The following is a 14,663-nucleotide window of genomic DNA, read 5'->3' on the forward strand; positions in this document are numbered from 1 at the left end:
CATACAATTACCTGAGCAGGGTTTTGGTAGCTTCTGACTGGCTTCTGTGGTTCAGGGCCACCAGAAGGCTCACAATCTGTCTAAAGGGATGCTCCATTCGTAGAAGCTCCATGACCTTCTTACCCATCTCTAGCATCCTCATGGCTCAGTTGGTGGCATTGCCAGGGGATTATTTCAAGTCGTGTGCCTCAGGATGTTTGCAGAAATGAGGGCATGTCTAATTACAGTATGGTACATTAGCACAGAGGGATTTGAGCTCAGTCCCTTGCTTGCTGTTGGCACAGCTTTTGAATCATGGGACGGCTTACGGATTGCCGAGCTGTGCAGTGTAGGGTCAGCCAATACAGCAAGGGTCTCTTCGCACTCTGGAGAGAGCTACAGCCAGGTCCTTCTGGCCAGGATGGGAGGCAGGTGCAGCTGAGGGGGAGGGGGAACTTTAAACATGCTTTTGCCCTATCTGCCCTTGCTCTCTGGGCAGCACAGAGTCCATCATTTCATCTCTCTGTCTCTTTCCAGAGCTCCTGGTAATCACCCACTTGGTTAACAACATGACCAGCTCTCTGCTAAGAACATTCTTCTGCACACAGGTGCTTGAAGCCTGAATTGCCTGCCTGTTCAGAGCAGGGTGTCTGGCCTTCCCTGCTGGAGGGTAGAACTTGTTGTTTCAGGGAAGTCAAGGGGTCATGATCAATCCTCTGTTTTCCTAGTACTTCTCTAGCTCCCATAGCCTAGTTTGGAAGCCAAGAAAGAAACAGCCAGGAGAGCCATTCTCTCCTTGTCCCTTGTAACACAAGGGTCCTGCTGAGCAGGGAAGAGAAGAGGGCCTGGCAGGGTACATAAGGAGGGGAAGCTGTGCCCCACACTTCCTCTCCTTGCCTCAGGGGCGGGGGGTGATTCCAGTGCTATAGTTGCAGAGCCACAGGATATGCAGCCCACTTTCATTTAGCACATTTGTTTCCTTAATGCAGCAGCAAGTTGTATGTTGCTCGTTGAGTTTGCTGGTACCAGCTTCCTCTGACTGTTGCCTTGAGCAGCGATTCTCAACCCTTTTGGACTCGAGATCCACCCCTGCCCCTTCCGACCTGCCCCCCTCTGCCCCTCAGCCCTGATGGTGCCCCTCACTCCAGATCTGCAGCTCCCTCGCTCTGACAGTGCCCTTCACTCCCAACCCACAGTAGGAGGGGGTGTGGGGCAGGAGTGGCATGGCCTGGCTGCCGCCACTCTCCTCAGGCCACCTTCACTGCCCTCCACCCCACCTCCCCTTCAGTGGTGGGAGGCAGTAAGGGCAGCACCCTATCTGTTACTCCTCCTATTGCTGGTGGCATGGCTGGCGTGGGGGTCCTGGTGGTGGCAGTTCCACTGCCCCACTCTGCCCTCCCATGCTGGGTTCTGCTGGGCAGTCTGTAGCTGTGTGCCTGCTATGGGCACAGAAATCAGGGGGTGGAGGCATGTCAGGCAGCCTGCAAAGCTGCCGGCAGGTGCAGGCCAGGGCTACTTGAGGCAGCTGACTCAGGGAGCAGCCAGGTGAGGCTAGCTGCTCTCCCCTGCTGCCTGGCTGCCACATGCATGTGTGTGTGCACATGGTGCCCCCTGCCATATCAGCCTGCTCTTGCCCCCCCAGCCCCAAGCAGCCCTTTGCAGACTGGAACTCTGCCAGCCTGCAAGGGGAAACCTGTGGTTTCCCATGTTTTTCTTCAAAAGAGAAAATCCTGTGTTTTTCTGTGAACCTGGTGGTGGCAGTGACAGCAGGCTCAGTCCAGGCATGGGCTGCCCCAGCTGACCTCAAGAGATCACAATCGTGCCAGATCCACAGCCCCCATGGACTCCCTGAAACCTGATCTCGGCTCCCCAGTTGAGAACCACTGGCCTAGAGTATTAACTAATAACACTGAGCTACTGACTGGCTTCCCCAGGAGTGGCTGGGCTGGCTGTGGTGCCACTTCAAGGCAGAGTGTCACGTGGTTATATCCCAGGAAGTTGTATGCTTGCCAGCATCTCAAATGGCTTCCCTTGCAGTGGAGAGGGCTTCCTTTCCCTTTGGGAGTGACCTGCTTAACTACTGCTACCTTTGCAATGGGAGGGGCCGGGGGAAGTATTAAATAACTTTCTGGTGTGTCAGTGTAAACAGCTGATTGTCGAGCTCTGACTCGCCCTGTGCCTGGCAGCGTTCACACAGGGTGTTGGCACTCACCTGTGTATCAGTTCAGTTCTGCACTTGGCTTTTATTTCTGATTATTTTTTTTCAGTCGCTTGACTACATGGGGCTCCCAGTGGCATCTAACTGCTTGTGGAGATTGAATCCCAATTGCCTCTGCTCATTTTCCTATTGCATAGGTCTCATTCTGCCACAGCCTCATTTGCATCAGCTTTCATCCCCCTCACGCTGTCGTCAGAGTCTGCTAACAGAAAGTGTGCCTTCTCTTCTGGAGTAATCCCATTTGGCTGGGACTGTGGGCTCTTCATTGCTCTATGCCTGCTCTGAGGCTGCCTACATATTGCTATTGTTATATTAAGCTTCCCACAGTTGCTGCCACTCGATCAACCCGATGATGGACCAGGCCCAATATCTGGCCTGCTGGTTGCCTGATCTTCCATAAATGGGAAGGATGGTAGGAGTGAAGGCGATTCAGTTTATTTTGAGGTGAAAGGAAGTAAAATATATCTTCTACTCATGGTCCTGTTTGAGGGCAAAGAATCGTAGAAAACTAAGATTGGAAGGGATCTCAGGAGGTCAGCTAGTTCAGTGTTTCTCTACCCATGGGTCCCAACACAAAAGTGGGTCACAAGAATATATGAAAGGGTCGTGAACAAACGACCCTTTAAAATGGATTCTCCTTTAAAAGAGAGAAAATGTGGGAAACCATCACTTTTTCCTTGCAGGTGGCTTGGGGGAGGCAAGACCCCCCGCCCCCCCCAACACACACACACTGCAGGGCTAGGGCCTGGGGGCAGGGGGAAGCAGGTCAGGAGTGAGGGGCATTGGGTCGGGACTGGTCATCGATGTTTCCAAATGGGTCCTGGTACAAAAATGCTTGGGAACCGCTGATCTAGTCCATCCCCAACTAGATCATTCCATGTAGGGCTTTGGGGAGCCAGACCTTAAAAACCAAGGATGGAGAGTCCACCACCTCTCTAGGTAACCTGTTCCAGTGCTTTACCACCCTGCTAGTGAGAGAGGTTTTTCCTAATATCTGACCTAAACCTCCCTTGCTGCAACTTGAAACCATTGTTCCTTGTTCTGTCGTCTGCCTCCACTGACAACAGTCTAGCTCCATCCTCTTTGGACCCCGCTTCAGGTAGTTGAAGGCTGCTATTAAATCCCCCTCTTCAGTCTTCTCTTCTCCAGACTAAATAAGCCCAGTTCCCTCACTCTGATCAGAAATCATGTGTCCCAGCCCTTTTAACCATTTTCATTGTCTTCTGCTGGACTCTCTCCAAATTGTCTGCAGTGTCTACAGATTTCTCTACAATCTGTGTAGCAAGATGATCCTGAAGTTTTTGAACTTCCCCCTGATCTGTTACTGAAGGGCCCTTTTGTGATCACAGACAAAGCCACTCTGCAGGGTGGTGACAGGCCAGGTAGGCAAACCTCAGCATGAGTTACTTCCCAGTAAGGTGCAGCGTGATGAATGGATGCTTTGTCTCTGAAAGGAGGTACGTGCTGATATACCCGTATGTGATGCTGCCTTCCCTCCTTCACCAGCATTGAATAAACTCTTCTAGTGTGAGATGCATATGCAACTACTGGCTCACCCATCCACATAAAGTCAAGACCTGGTCCATATTACACATTCACTGAAACCTGGGGGCTTGTCCCGTGTTCAGCTCACGAGTTTGCAGTGGTGCTGCCTATGCTGAAAGGCAGATAGGCAAAACCACTATGTAAATAGCTGGCTTGGAGTTGGATTGACCAGCACCAAGGCATGCTGCAGTTCACCCTATGAATATGCAAAGTCTTGAACTGGTGCAGCTAATGCCAGTGATTGAAATCTATTGTGTATGTTTTAGGAAACTGGGGAATGGAGGAAGTGGTGGGAGAAGGGGCCTCAGATTTTTTAAGGATGTATCAGAAGCAATTTAACTTTGTCTCAAAGAGGTTGGGAGTCTCTTTCCAGGATACTGGGATTTTTTTTTTTTAATAGAACATTGCAGAGACATTTTCAGAGTAGCAGAGAACATTTTAAAATGGAGCCTGAGGAGAGGCAACAATGCAGCTGAGTTTTTAATCACCCCCAAGTAGGGCAATGCCTTCCTACCCCTCATGTGTATGATGAGGCTGAGGGAAGGGAGGAGGCTGTAACCCAGCATGGTAGGAGTGAAGTTTAAATTATTTTTGCCTTTCAGTCCAAAAGAGATTAGATTCTGTCAGTCTGAAGCAGTTCTTTTTTTTTTTTTTTTTTTTTTTTGAATTGTCAAGACTAATTAGGCTAGAAAAAGAAGACATAGTACTTTCTAGCTCCAGGGACCCATGATAGGCAGTGCTGGTTTGGGTTGGAATAGGAGAAGAGTGAGAAGGGTGGATGAAAGCTGAAATGAAATGGAATCTCTGCCTCGCTCTTCCTCTACCATCACCTCCTTCACCCAACAGGACTGAGTCTGCTTCTGCTATGCAGCTTGTGTGACAGTAATCCAAGGCAGAGCTCTGACATGCTTGATCAGTGCTAAGCAGCCTTCCTTGTGAGGGCTTGAGGCATCTAATAAAGCATCTGCTGAAGTGCATCAGACATCATCTGCTGAAGTGATCTTGGGTTCACAAAAGCTTGTGCTCTCTCTGTGTATATTATGTAGTTTATAGATGTCCATATCTACCTTGCCTTCTGACTGACTTCAGACTAACATGGCTAACTACTTCTTTCTTGGGGCATATGCCATTGCTAGGTGTATCCCTAAATGGGCTTGGAACTTCTTGAGGGTAGTAGTAAATTCTCAGTGCTTTTAGGCTCTGTTACTGCCAAATATTTTTCAGGCCCCAATCCTTACAACATCCCTGTGCAGGAGAGTAGGATAATTCCTTTCTCACAGGTGGTGAATTTGAGGTGACTCTTGCTTAGGGTTAGAAATTAAAAGGCTCTGTCTTGCAGACGAGAGCTAGCAATGATTCTTTCACCCAGGAGACTGTGGGCTATGACTAAGTGAAAGAGCGAGCCCAGAACTTGTGGAAGGGAGATACCAGACTTCTTGTTATATGGTAGGGGACCCACTACATAGACAGGGTCAAGAAGCGCTGCACTAAGCCATGCTGGAACAAACTGATGAGCACCTTTTTCTTTGGCTGCTTTTACTGGGGCACTGCTCTTGACATTAAGAGGGTCGGTGGGAACTGCTGTAGAGCAGAGGAAGAACTAGCCTCCAAAGTGGGTCATTTTGGGGAAAGCTCTGCCCTGGAGAGCCTGGCTACTTCCATGCTAAAGGAGCCTGACTTCATTTCAGGCAGCGACATGGAGATAAATGGTGTCAGAACAGATCTAGAAACTGTTTGGGGTAGAAGTATTTCCTTCCCATTTCCAAACACTGCAGTGTGTGTTAGCTAATCTCTAGCCGAACACTGGATCTCTCTTCCTGCTATAGACAGGCTTCTAATAGGGCAGGGCTTGTGTAGCCAGATCTCAGCTAATTTTGGCTCCTTCCACTGTTCCAAAAAGTGACTCTTACAAAATCTGATGGGAAAAATCAAACTCAGCTTGCGATGTGTGTGGCATGCAGCGAGCCAAAAGGAAGGCAAATTACCTAGGGGCCTTTTGGAGGCTAGGGGTAGGGCAAGGTGGCTGGTCGAGAGTTGGAGAACAAACAGCAGTGTGTGATAATTAGCGGCAATAATTACACAGGGGCATTGAATGAATGAGTGCTAGATATGAATTGCATCCCATTTAGAGTACAATGTGTTTTTTGAGCTCTTCATTCATGTGAAGCCCCACTGTAGAATTTGAGGGCCCCTTATAGTTTCATAGGTGTTAGGGGCTGGAAGGGACCTTACAGCTCATCAGGTCCAGCCCCCATGCACTTGGGCAGGAAAGACTGCCAGGGTCAGATGACCCCAGCAAGATGGGTGTCAAGGTGCTTTTTGAAGATGCCCTTAGAAACTGACTGAGATGGTCTCTAAGCAGAATGGAGTTGATAGGTGAAATAAATGCATATGTACAAAGCATGTGCGAGTCAGGCTGCAGCGAGGCTGAGGTGCCTGAGCTCTGTAGTGATGGGAGCACATGGAAATACCTAGGCAGGAGCCGGGGTACCTAATATCTCTCCTGGAGCGTGCGCATTGCAGCAGCAGTGAAGAGGTTAATTTTAACTAATACCCAGGGATTTTGTATGCGTTTGACAAACAAGGCAGCCTTAGAATTATGGACTTAAACTAGATGCGCGCATTTGAGTTTGAATACAAAGGAGGTCATTGTTTTGGCGATAGAAGGTGCAAATGAAGAATAATTTATTACACAGGCTTGGCTTTCTTGCTCACTCTGCAATAATATACCAACAGGCACCCCTCTGTTCTGCTGAGGGTGATGTCTCCCAGCCTCTACCCCTTCCCCCAAGCGGCTAGTTACTTGTTATGATCTGTCACCAATAAGTTGGAAGGTCTGTCACAGAGAAGGAGAGTGGAGGGGTTGTTAATTTAGCTGCCCCTTCCTCCTTCCAGCTTCATCAGATGCTGTTTTCCCAGGTCACTCTAGCGTGGCACCTGCTGTGATGCTGAATTGGTTGTCCCCCGTCCTGGTCTCTCCCAGCAGACAATGGAGTACGATGGGGGTCAGGCCTGCCCGGTTTGAAAGCAAGGGCGTGGAATGGCATAAAGGTTCATTATTTGCTCATGGAGCCTTTCAGGCGGGGGGTGGGGGCTTGCTATGAACCCCCTACTTTCAGATACAAATGCTGTTTTTAAGGAAGAGTCTTATAAGTAAAAGTTGTTCCCTTCCCTTGCTCACGCTCCCTCCCCAGCTAGACCCTGAGCGTAAACCATGTGGAAGGAGGGCAATATTCTTTGGCCTTTTGAAGTTTAATTAGATTTTGCTTGCTGTAAAACTCTGTCCTTTGCTGAATTCTCCTCCCAGCCACCAGGCACTCATCTCTGGCAGAAGGATAGTTAAGCAGCTAGTCTTCCTCCCTTCCCCCTTCACCTTCCCTGTCTTGTCTGTAAAGCTGCTCCCGGCTGAGCCAGAGTTCACTGTGTTCTACCCAGCGCCTCGGATTTTGAATGACCACTCAAAATCCAAAGAGGATGATTGATTTGTATTGCCACATGCAGAGAGAGCCTCAGTGAGGTGCTGGGTGCCAGGTTCACCTGCCAGGACTTGCAAACTGTGCATAGTTTACAATCTAATTTGTTCCATGATGTAACCACTTACAATAGGGGGTGCATTGTTTCTGTATTTTGTTTTTAAAGCGAGATGGTAGGAGAGAGCTACTTGGATTTTCAGGTTTCTCAGAATGCAAAGTCCCTGTTTTTGTTTGTGGGTGTGTGTAATATTGAAGACACGCTAACTGATTCATCTACCAATGCAGCATCCTAGAGTTAGTAAGGGCCCTCGCAGACTATTTCCTCTTTCCGGTAGTCACCGGGAGATCGATGCCTATTCTGGTAGACTCCCAGCCAATCCGGGAGGGTTGGCAACCCTACCTTGCCCAGATGCAGGATGTGCTGGTTTTCAACCATTCCAGAGCAGTTACCTCTTCTTGAGCCTCTCTAATGAGGAGAGTCCACAGGTTGCTCTGGCAGTTTGGCTTTACAAATGGACACAATTAGGAACTTTGTTTAAAACGTGTTATCTGGTGGCTGGCTAGTCCAGGGCAGCATGGTTTTAAATATAACACCCCTTAGAGGCCTTGTTTGGGGTAGGCATGTCATCTTCGGCAGGCCTGCAAGCAGAAATATCTGGTTCAGGTTTCCAGGTGTATAAAGCCCAAGCTGACTTGCCTGGCTGGAGATAGGATTAGCAAGTGGAGCTAGAACAGGGGACACAGGCAAAACCATATGTTCCACTGCTCTTAGAGGATAGACAAGGTCTCTCTCCACTGAGTGAGGTAGACTCCTCAAGTGTCTCAGCAACAAGAGCTGGGAGTGCTGAAACAATGAGGAGAGGTTAAAATGGGGTAGGGCCGTACCAGAACAAGGCACAAACCCAGGTTGGCTAACTTGGGCCATGGGTCTCCCTGGTTAACCATGCAGTGAAGACATCCCTTGGGTGTCTTTTGAATTTCGCTTCTGTGGTCTCACTAAAAGCAGTCAGGTAACCTCCCCTTTCTGTTTTTTAGCAGAACCAGTTGCTCAGAGCCTTGGGGGAGAAAGTGCTTCTTGTGAAAAGAAAGGGATTTGCTGCTTTTCAGAAAAGATAAAATAGGCAAGCAAACATCAAAAAATGGTAATTCTCTCCTATAAGCAAAATTTAAGCCCGAGGCCAAATGAGGCAACAACACTTTTTTTTCTTTTTTTTCTTTTTACAAGCAATGGGCCCATGGAGGAATTCTCTCATTCTTCTCTTGCTTAAAAAAATGTTCTTTCTTCCATGCTGAACACTTTCTGGCTGCTAGTCACCATTATTGCCTCCATTTCCCCTACCCCCTCTTTCTTTTTTAGAGGAAGAAGTAAGTATGGAAGTACGTTTAGTTTTGGGGGATGAAATACTCGGATAATTACAGCTGAGGTGTTGAAAGCTTTAGAGGTTTAATTCTCATTAAAATGAATGAAGAATAAGCATCTAGACCGCTTTGGAAGCACTGGAAATCACAGTTTAGATAGTTTTGGCAAACATAAGAAAAGCTGGGTGGTAATTTACATCATGTCTGCCCTGTGTGCGGCCCTCTGGGAAATGGGGAAAATGCAGGCAGTCCTTGGACTTATGACACAATGGGTTCCTGAAAACTGCATCTTAAGTCGAAACGTTGTAACATGGAACCAATTTTCTCATAAGAAACAATATTATAAATGGGGGATTGGTTCCTGAACCAAGGCCTGATACCCTGTTTTCACCAAAAATAACCCAGAATTTTGTACTCAATCAATTGTGGATGAGTAATGTAGCTACATTAATGTATTTATATTGTAAATAGCAATCATATTGATTTGGAAGGACTTCTTTGAGGTGACTTTGCTAGACTTTTTGAAGAGCTCTTGGTTGGACTTTTTGAAGGGTTCTTGGCTGCAGTCTTCTCAGGAGTCTTGGCTGCAGGTTTTTCTGGAGTCTTGTCTGCTTTCTTAAAGAAAGCATCCAAGGAAGTTTGGACAGATGTTCTCCAGGGAGATAAGCGACACAGCAAACTTATTTGCTGGTGTGGCATCGCATCGGATCAAGCGTTGTAAAGTCGAAACTGGTGTCATAAAGTTGAAACAGGGTGTCAATCTATAAACGTTGTAACTTGAAACGTTGTGAGTTGAGAACTGCCTGTACCCATTTTTGTAAAACACTTTGAGATTCTAGGATGGAAGGGATGTACATAAAAGTAGGTTGCTGGTTGTAGGGGTTGTCTAAAAGCACAGACTTGGCTTTTGGGTTGAGTTTAGTTAAATTAGTCTAGCCCCTTTAGTCCATTTTGCTTTAACATCACTTGCTTTCTTTTTAAACTGAATTTAACTGTGGCTGTAACAAAGGGCTTGCACCAGGTTAAGCAAACTGGTCAGACCAGTGTAAGTTCTGTGCAGGGACTGGGCCTGTACAGAAGGGCAGCAACAGGGACAGCAGCTGTAGTGTGTCCTAACCCCATGATCTGTTCTGCCTGTAGATGCGGGGGTGATTTCCATTGCCCCATTAACAGCCCACTAAAGCCTGGTAACCAAAGAGCTGTTCTTTTATGTTCCCTGGACCTAAAATAATAACTAGACCAGCCAAGGAAGTCAGGCCTTTACTCCAAATTGTTACTAATGCCCAAGAGGCATCTCTGATTGGATGTATCATTTATAAAGTCCTGTTCTGGTTAGAGAAAGAAGCCAGAGCAGAAATGCTTCATCCCAATGTGTCTTCAATGACACCACTACCATTTTTTTTACCATGAGTAACTAATTAATTGGCCTGCAGTATAAGATTTATGCAGAACTCCAATAAATACTTGCTAAGTTTTATAAAGTTACATTCTAGCCTTGAAAACTTTGGTGCCATTTTTTTAAAGCGGGGGTAGAGAACAAATCATTGTGTTTCTCGGTGTCATAGATTTTTTTTAGGTCAGAGGGAACCATTATGATTATTCAGGATGACCCACCTGCATCACAACAGCAGCCCTCTCATTTCATCCAGTTAAATCCCATGTCAAACCAAATAGCTTGTAGCTCAAGTAAAGCATATCGCTGGTGGGGTATTTGAATGTATTTCTTCAAGAAATGAAGAAAAAAATCTTAATTGAAAGACTCTTGTGTGGGGGAGCAGGTGATAGTAGATTCTCTGGTGTCCGTTGGATTGTTTTAAAATTGGACTCCTACATCAGAGAGCTTCCTTCATCTTATGCTAATGAGACTGAGAACTTTATTGTGTGTGGTTGGAACTTTAAATTCCATTTTAATAAAGGTAAACCACCTGCCTAATGAGGGAATTATTTAAATTGAAGCAATTTAAGCATAACAGCTGATTATTATTTTTTTTTAAATTTTTTAAGGTGGGGAACCCTGTTGAGTTGCATTCAGTTGAGGTTTTGGAAAAAGCAGTCTGAAAATTTGCTCCTTTGGGCTTTTACTAGTTTAGACTAAAAATTTATACTGAAATAAATAACAGCTTTTTTTAAAATGCTGCTGTTGCCATGGCATCTCATTTGAGTTTTATTGCTAAAGGCAAAACCCCAAAAACTTGCAGATGAAGTTCCTGGTTCTGCAAGTAGTTGCAAGAAGTTAGATATATGTGTATGAATAGCAACACTCATTGTAGGTGGGCCAATTTGGCCGCTCAGAATGAAGCCCTCTGCCTAATTGCTTGTGGTGATAAGAGCTACCTGTATCCCTCAAATGCATTCTCTTAGTGGAACCAGTCTTTGTTTCTGGAGGTAGGAAAACTGCCTCCATGTCTAACCATTTAAACCTATTTCTCCAAAGCAGTTAAGTGAGGTAGCAACACAAGTCCCATTGACCTGGATGCAGACAGAAAGCTGCAACATGGTGCAAGCATTTCAGCTTTCCGGGCTTATGGAAGTTCATTATCATCTATAGCTCATTAGGTTCAGATACAACACGGGCTGTTTACTTTATTGATCATGTGTGTTGGATTTGTAGTGATCTCACAGTAAGGAGGTTAATGAGACTTTAGACTTTTCTTTTTTTCTATATATTAGCATTTAAGATCTTGAAGCTTCTTAGCCAGAAAAGCTTTTGGCGCAATCTCAGATTCTACCACCAATTAAGAAAGCAATTAAAGAAATGGTTCAAAACATCTATGTGAATAATTTAAGACCTATGAAATTGGCAGGGATTACTGGATTAACAATGGATTAATCAGATTTAAGCAAACATGATTTAAATGTTTTGATTTTTTTTAATGTGATTTTTTTTAATTTTTATTTTTTATTTTTACGTACCCTATTGACTTGTGATGGATACTGTCGTGCCTACAAATGAACGTTATGCTGGCATGCCATGGCCAAAGAAGGGAAACACTGCAAAAAGATATTGCTTATGTTCATTTTGGCTCTAGCTGTGGCAGAGTTGGGAGCCTTAGTGTGGATGGTAGGGCAAGGCGAAGCAGCTCCGTTTTGTTTTGACTTGCATTTCATCATTTCAAAGGGATAGTGTTTTGTTTCATTGTTTCATTTCATTTCAAAGCACTGTCCTGTTTGGTTTAGTTGAAACTGTTTCGCTGTTTCAACGTTTCGCCTATAAACTATAATGGGGAATCATGAAAATGCCTAAAACCTTGTCATTTCTTGCCTGATTCAGATGAAAATTGCAGGGCCGGTAGCCCCTTCAGAGAGCATGAAGCCTGCCAAGTTTCAAGAAGATGGGTACAGAGGTTTCTGGGAAACCGCACCTCAAACTGTTCAAAGCTAAACTCCTGATACTTGCTGGCAGTGGCAGCCTCCTCTCATCTGGCGTGCAAATCTGGGGGCCCGCGCCCATGGGAGGGCTGCAGGGCCATGCCAGACTCCTCCCAGGGGTGCAAGCCCCTAGATCTGCACACTGGATGATAGGAGGTTGCTTCTGCTGCCAGAGACTGGCAGCAGCATCAGTCATCCCCTGTGCTGGGTGCAGGCTATGCCCAGTGTCAGTCCTAGGCGGCAGCAGCAGCCTCCTGTCATCCGGTGGTGGATGCGGGGACCCGCACCCCGAGGAGGAGTCCGGCACAGTCCCACAGCCTTCTCTGGGGTAGATGCAGATAGGAGATAGGTGCAGAGGTTTCCTTCTGGGCTGCAGGGTCATTCTGTAACATTTGCTTCTGAGAGAGGGCCTGCACACAACAGTGTGCCCTGGGGATGTGTTTCCACTTACTAAACACGATTATGTAGAGAGCATAAGCGTTTGTGAACTTGAGCTCACCTCATATGCTGTGAGCTCAAGTTCACAAAAGCTTGTGCTCTCCATGTATCCTATTTAGTTGGTCTGTAAGGTGCATATCTATTGCCCTGACTTCAGACTAACATGGCTAACTACCTCTCTGCCTCTACTGCCACTCACTTAGGTGACTAGTATCCAGGTTAACCCCAGCCTGGGTGTGGGCAGCTAGAGTACAGATGCTCTCATTACGATGTTCTCACTAGCATCCTTGTAGTTACACAACTAGCTCTGAAAAGACTTTGGAGGACTCTCAGCACCCAAGCACTTTGAGGGGAGATGTAAGCTTATCCCTAGCATCAGAGGCTGGGACTTCACTAGCTGTGGTGTTTCTTTTAACAAAAGTAACCTGCTCCTGAGATTTGCCCTGCACAGCATTAGCGGCAAACTGCTGTAGTCAAAGCCTCTGCTGAGGTGGGGAAGATAGTAGCCATTGACAAATAGAGTGGGGAAGTGTCTGCTTCCTAGTCTTATGTCACTTACCTATTGGCACGCTGCCAGTGACACCAGTCTCTGCCAGCTTGTTTCAACTTCCAGGGAGTCACTACCTTTTGTACTTTCTTCTGGGCTTCATCTCACACTTGGGGCAGTTTCTCATGAACACTCCCACAACTGCTTTGCTGTGCTCCTTAAAATACCCCTTTACCATAATATCTTCCAAAACCATGATGACATCAGGGAAGCAGGAAGGCTGAGACTGGTCATTGAGGTGGACGCTCATCTTTTCCTCCTGGTTCCTTCGTCCCATCCTCTCTTCCTCCCCATCCCTCTATTGTCTTTTATGTTGGACTGTAAACGTTGGGGGGGGGGATCATTTTTATTGTATTTTCATATTTGTACAGCTCCTAAGTAAGGTTCTGGTAGGTGACTGGGGCTCTGGGGAGCTGCTGCAATACAGATAATAAACAAAGAGCTGTCTTTTCTGGACTCCCCCCTGTCCACAACACCATACACACCCACCACGCTACTCTCCTGAATGCTCAGCCAGGCTTGAAATCCTGAGGCATGCATGCATCATCTGTCCCTGAATGGAAGTGCATAGTTGTACCATTGAGTGGTTGGACCAGTTTTAAAGATTTGTGTAGTAATTAACAGGGAGCACAAAGAAGAATAAAGCCAAGGGAGGGGGAGATTTATCTTTCTGGGAAGGCAACTGTGTAATCCCAATCACCTCTCCGGGGGATGCTGCTTTTAAGGATGTGTGTAATGAGTAAGTGTCTCAGAGGATTATCTAGGAAGAAAGCAACACAGCTGAGCAAGATAAAGAGGTTTGCTTTGCCTGTGATCTGAGGGCTTTAGAAAACCAGACCTGTTTGATTCGGTTTGATGTTTCCCAGCAACTTATAGTACCTGTTTCTTGGTGGGGGTTATGGGCTTTTATCCAAGTGAGGCCTGGTTTAAATAGAGGAGCTCATGAACCTTTCTGGCTTCCCAGACCCTCATTCTTACTGGGGGAAGGGTGGTGATGTTGGCTGCAGCTGGGGAAGCATGGGCTCCAGCACTTAAAAACATTTGGAGATAAAACCCAATGTATTTGTGAAAGGATTAATGGATGTTGTAGCCCAACTGTTTAGCTGGTGGGCTACTGGAGTGGGAAAGAGAAATCCTCAACAGGAGGGGGGGAAGGGGAAGAGAGCTGGTGGGACGTATTATGGAGCAGGTGAAATCTGGATCAGTGTAGGAACTGCCGGGTGAGAGTCTATAGCCTGCGTTCTGCAGAAGAGCAGATGAAGAGATCGTAACGGTCCATTCTGGTCTTCAAACCTCTAAGTCTGCAAGACGTCTTGTGCAGTTCTTTAATGGGCTATTCTCGGGAGAGGGGAAGAGAAAAGAACAGGAGTACAAAATATGTTGAATGTCTCCACGCAACTTCTTTTCTAAAGTGTCATTCTCTTTCTTCCACCCTCCAAAGTCAGGATATTTTCTCTTCTGTTTTCATTTTGTTTAATTTGTGGGATATTTCCCAAGTAAAATTATACAAAAGTAGGGCTGCAAGAGACCATCTAGTCCAACTCCCTGCTCAAGGCAGGATCATACCTATCCCGACCATCCTGTACAAGTGTTTGTCTAACCCAGGAATGGCCAACATGCAATACAGGTGCAACAGGTGGCACAGGCAGCTTTGGTGTGAGTGGCACATGACAGATCAGGTGGGGAGCAGGGAGCTGAGTAGCAGACAGGGCAAGGAGCAGAAAGCAAAGCAGCT

At 46.5% G+C, this 14,663-nt stretch overlaps 1 protein-coding gene across 6 annotated transcripts in view; it reads left to right on the forward strand.

The window, feature by feature from the left end:
• RASSF7 (Ras association domain family member 7) overlaps positions 1-14,663 on the forward strand; it is an 84,306-nt gene that overhangs the window by 27,047 nt on the left and 42,596 nt on the right. Inside the window, exon 2 of one of the 6 annotated variants that reach the window (XM_025198561.1) lies at positions 3,450-3,579. The exons of the other annotated variants lie outside the window; for them this stretch is intronic. The gene's annotated coding sequence lies outside the window, so the exon portion shown is untranslated. The remainder of the gene's footprint in view (positions 1-3,449; positions 3,580-14,663) is intronic. 6 annotated transcript variants of the gene reach the window in all.

This window comes from Alligator sinensis, unplaced genomic scaffold (assembly GCF_000455745.1).
Source record: "Alligator sinensis unplaced genomic scaffold, ASM45574v1 scaffold907_1, whole genome shotgun sequence".
NCBI classification, from domain to species: Eukaryota; Metazoa; Chordata; order Crocodylia; family Alligatoridae; genus Alligator; species Alligator sinensis.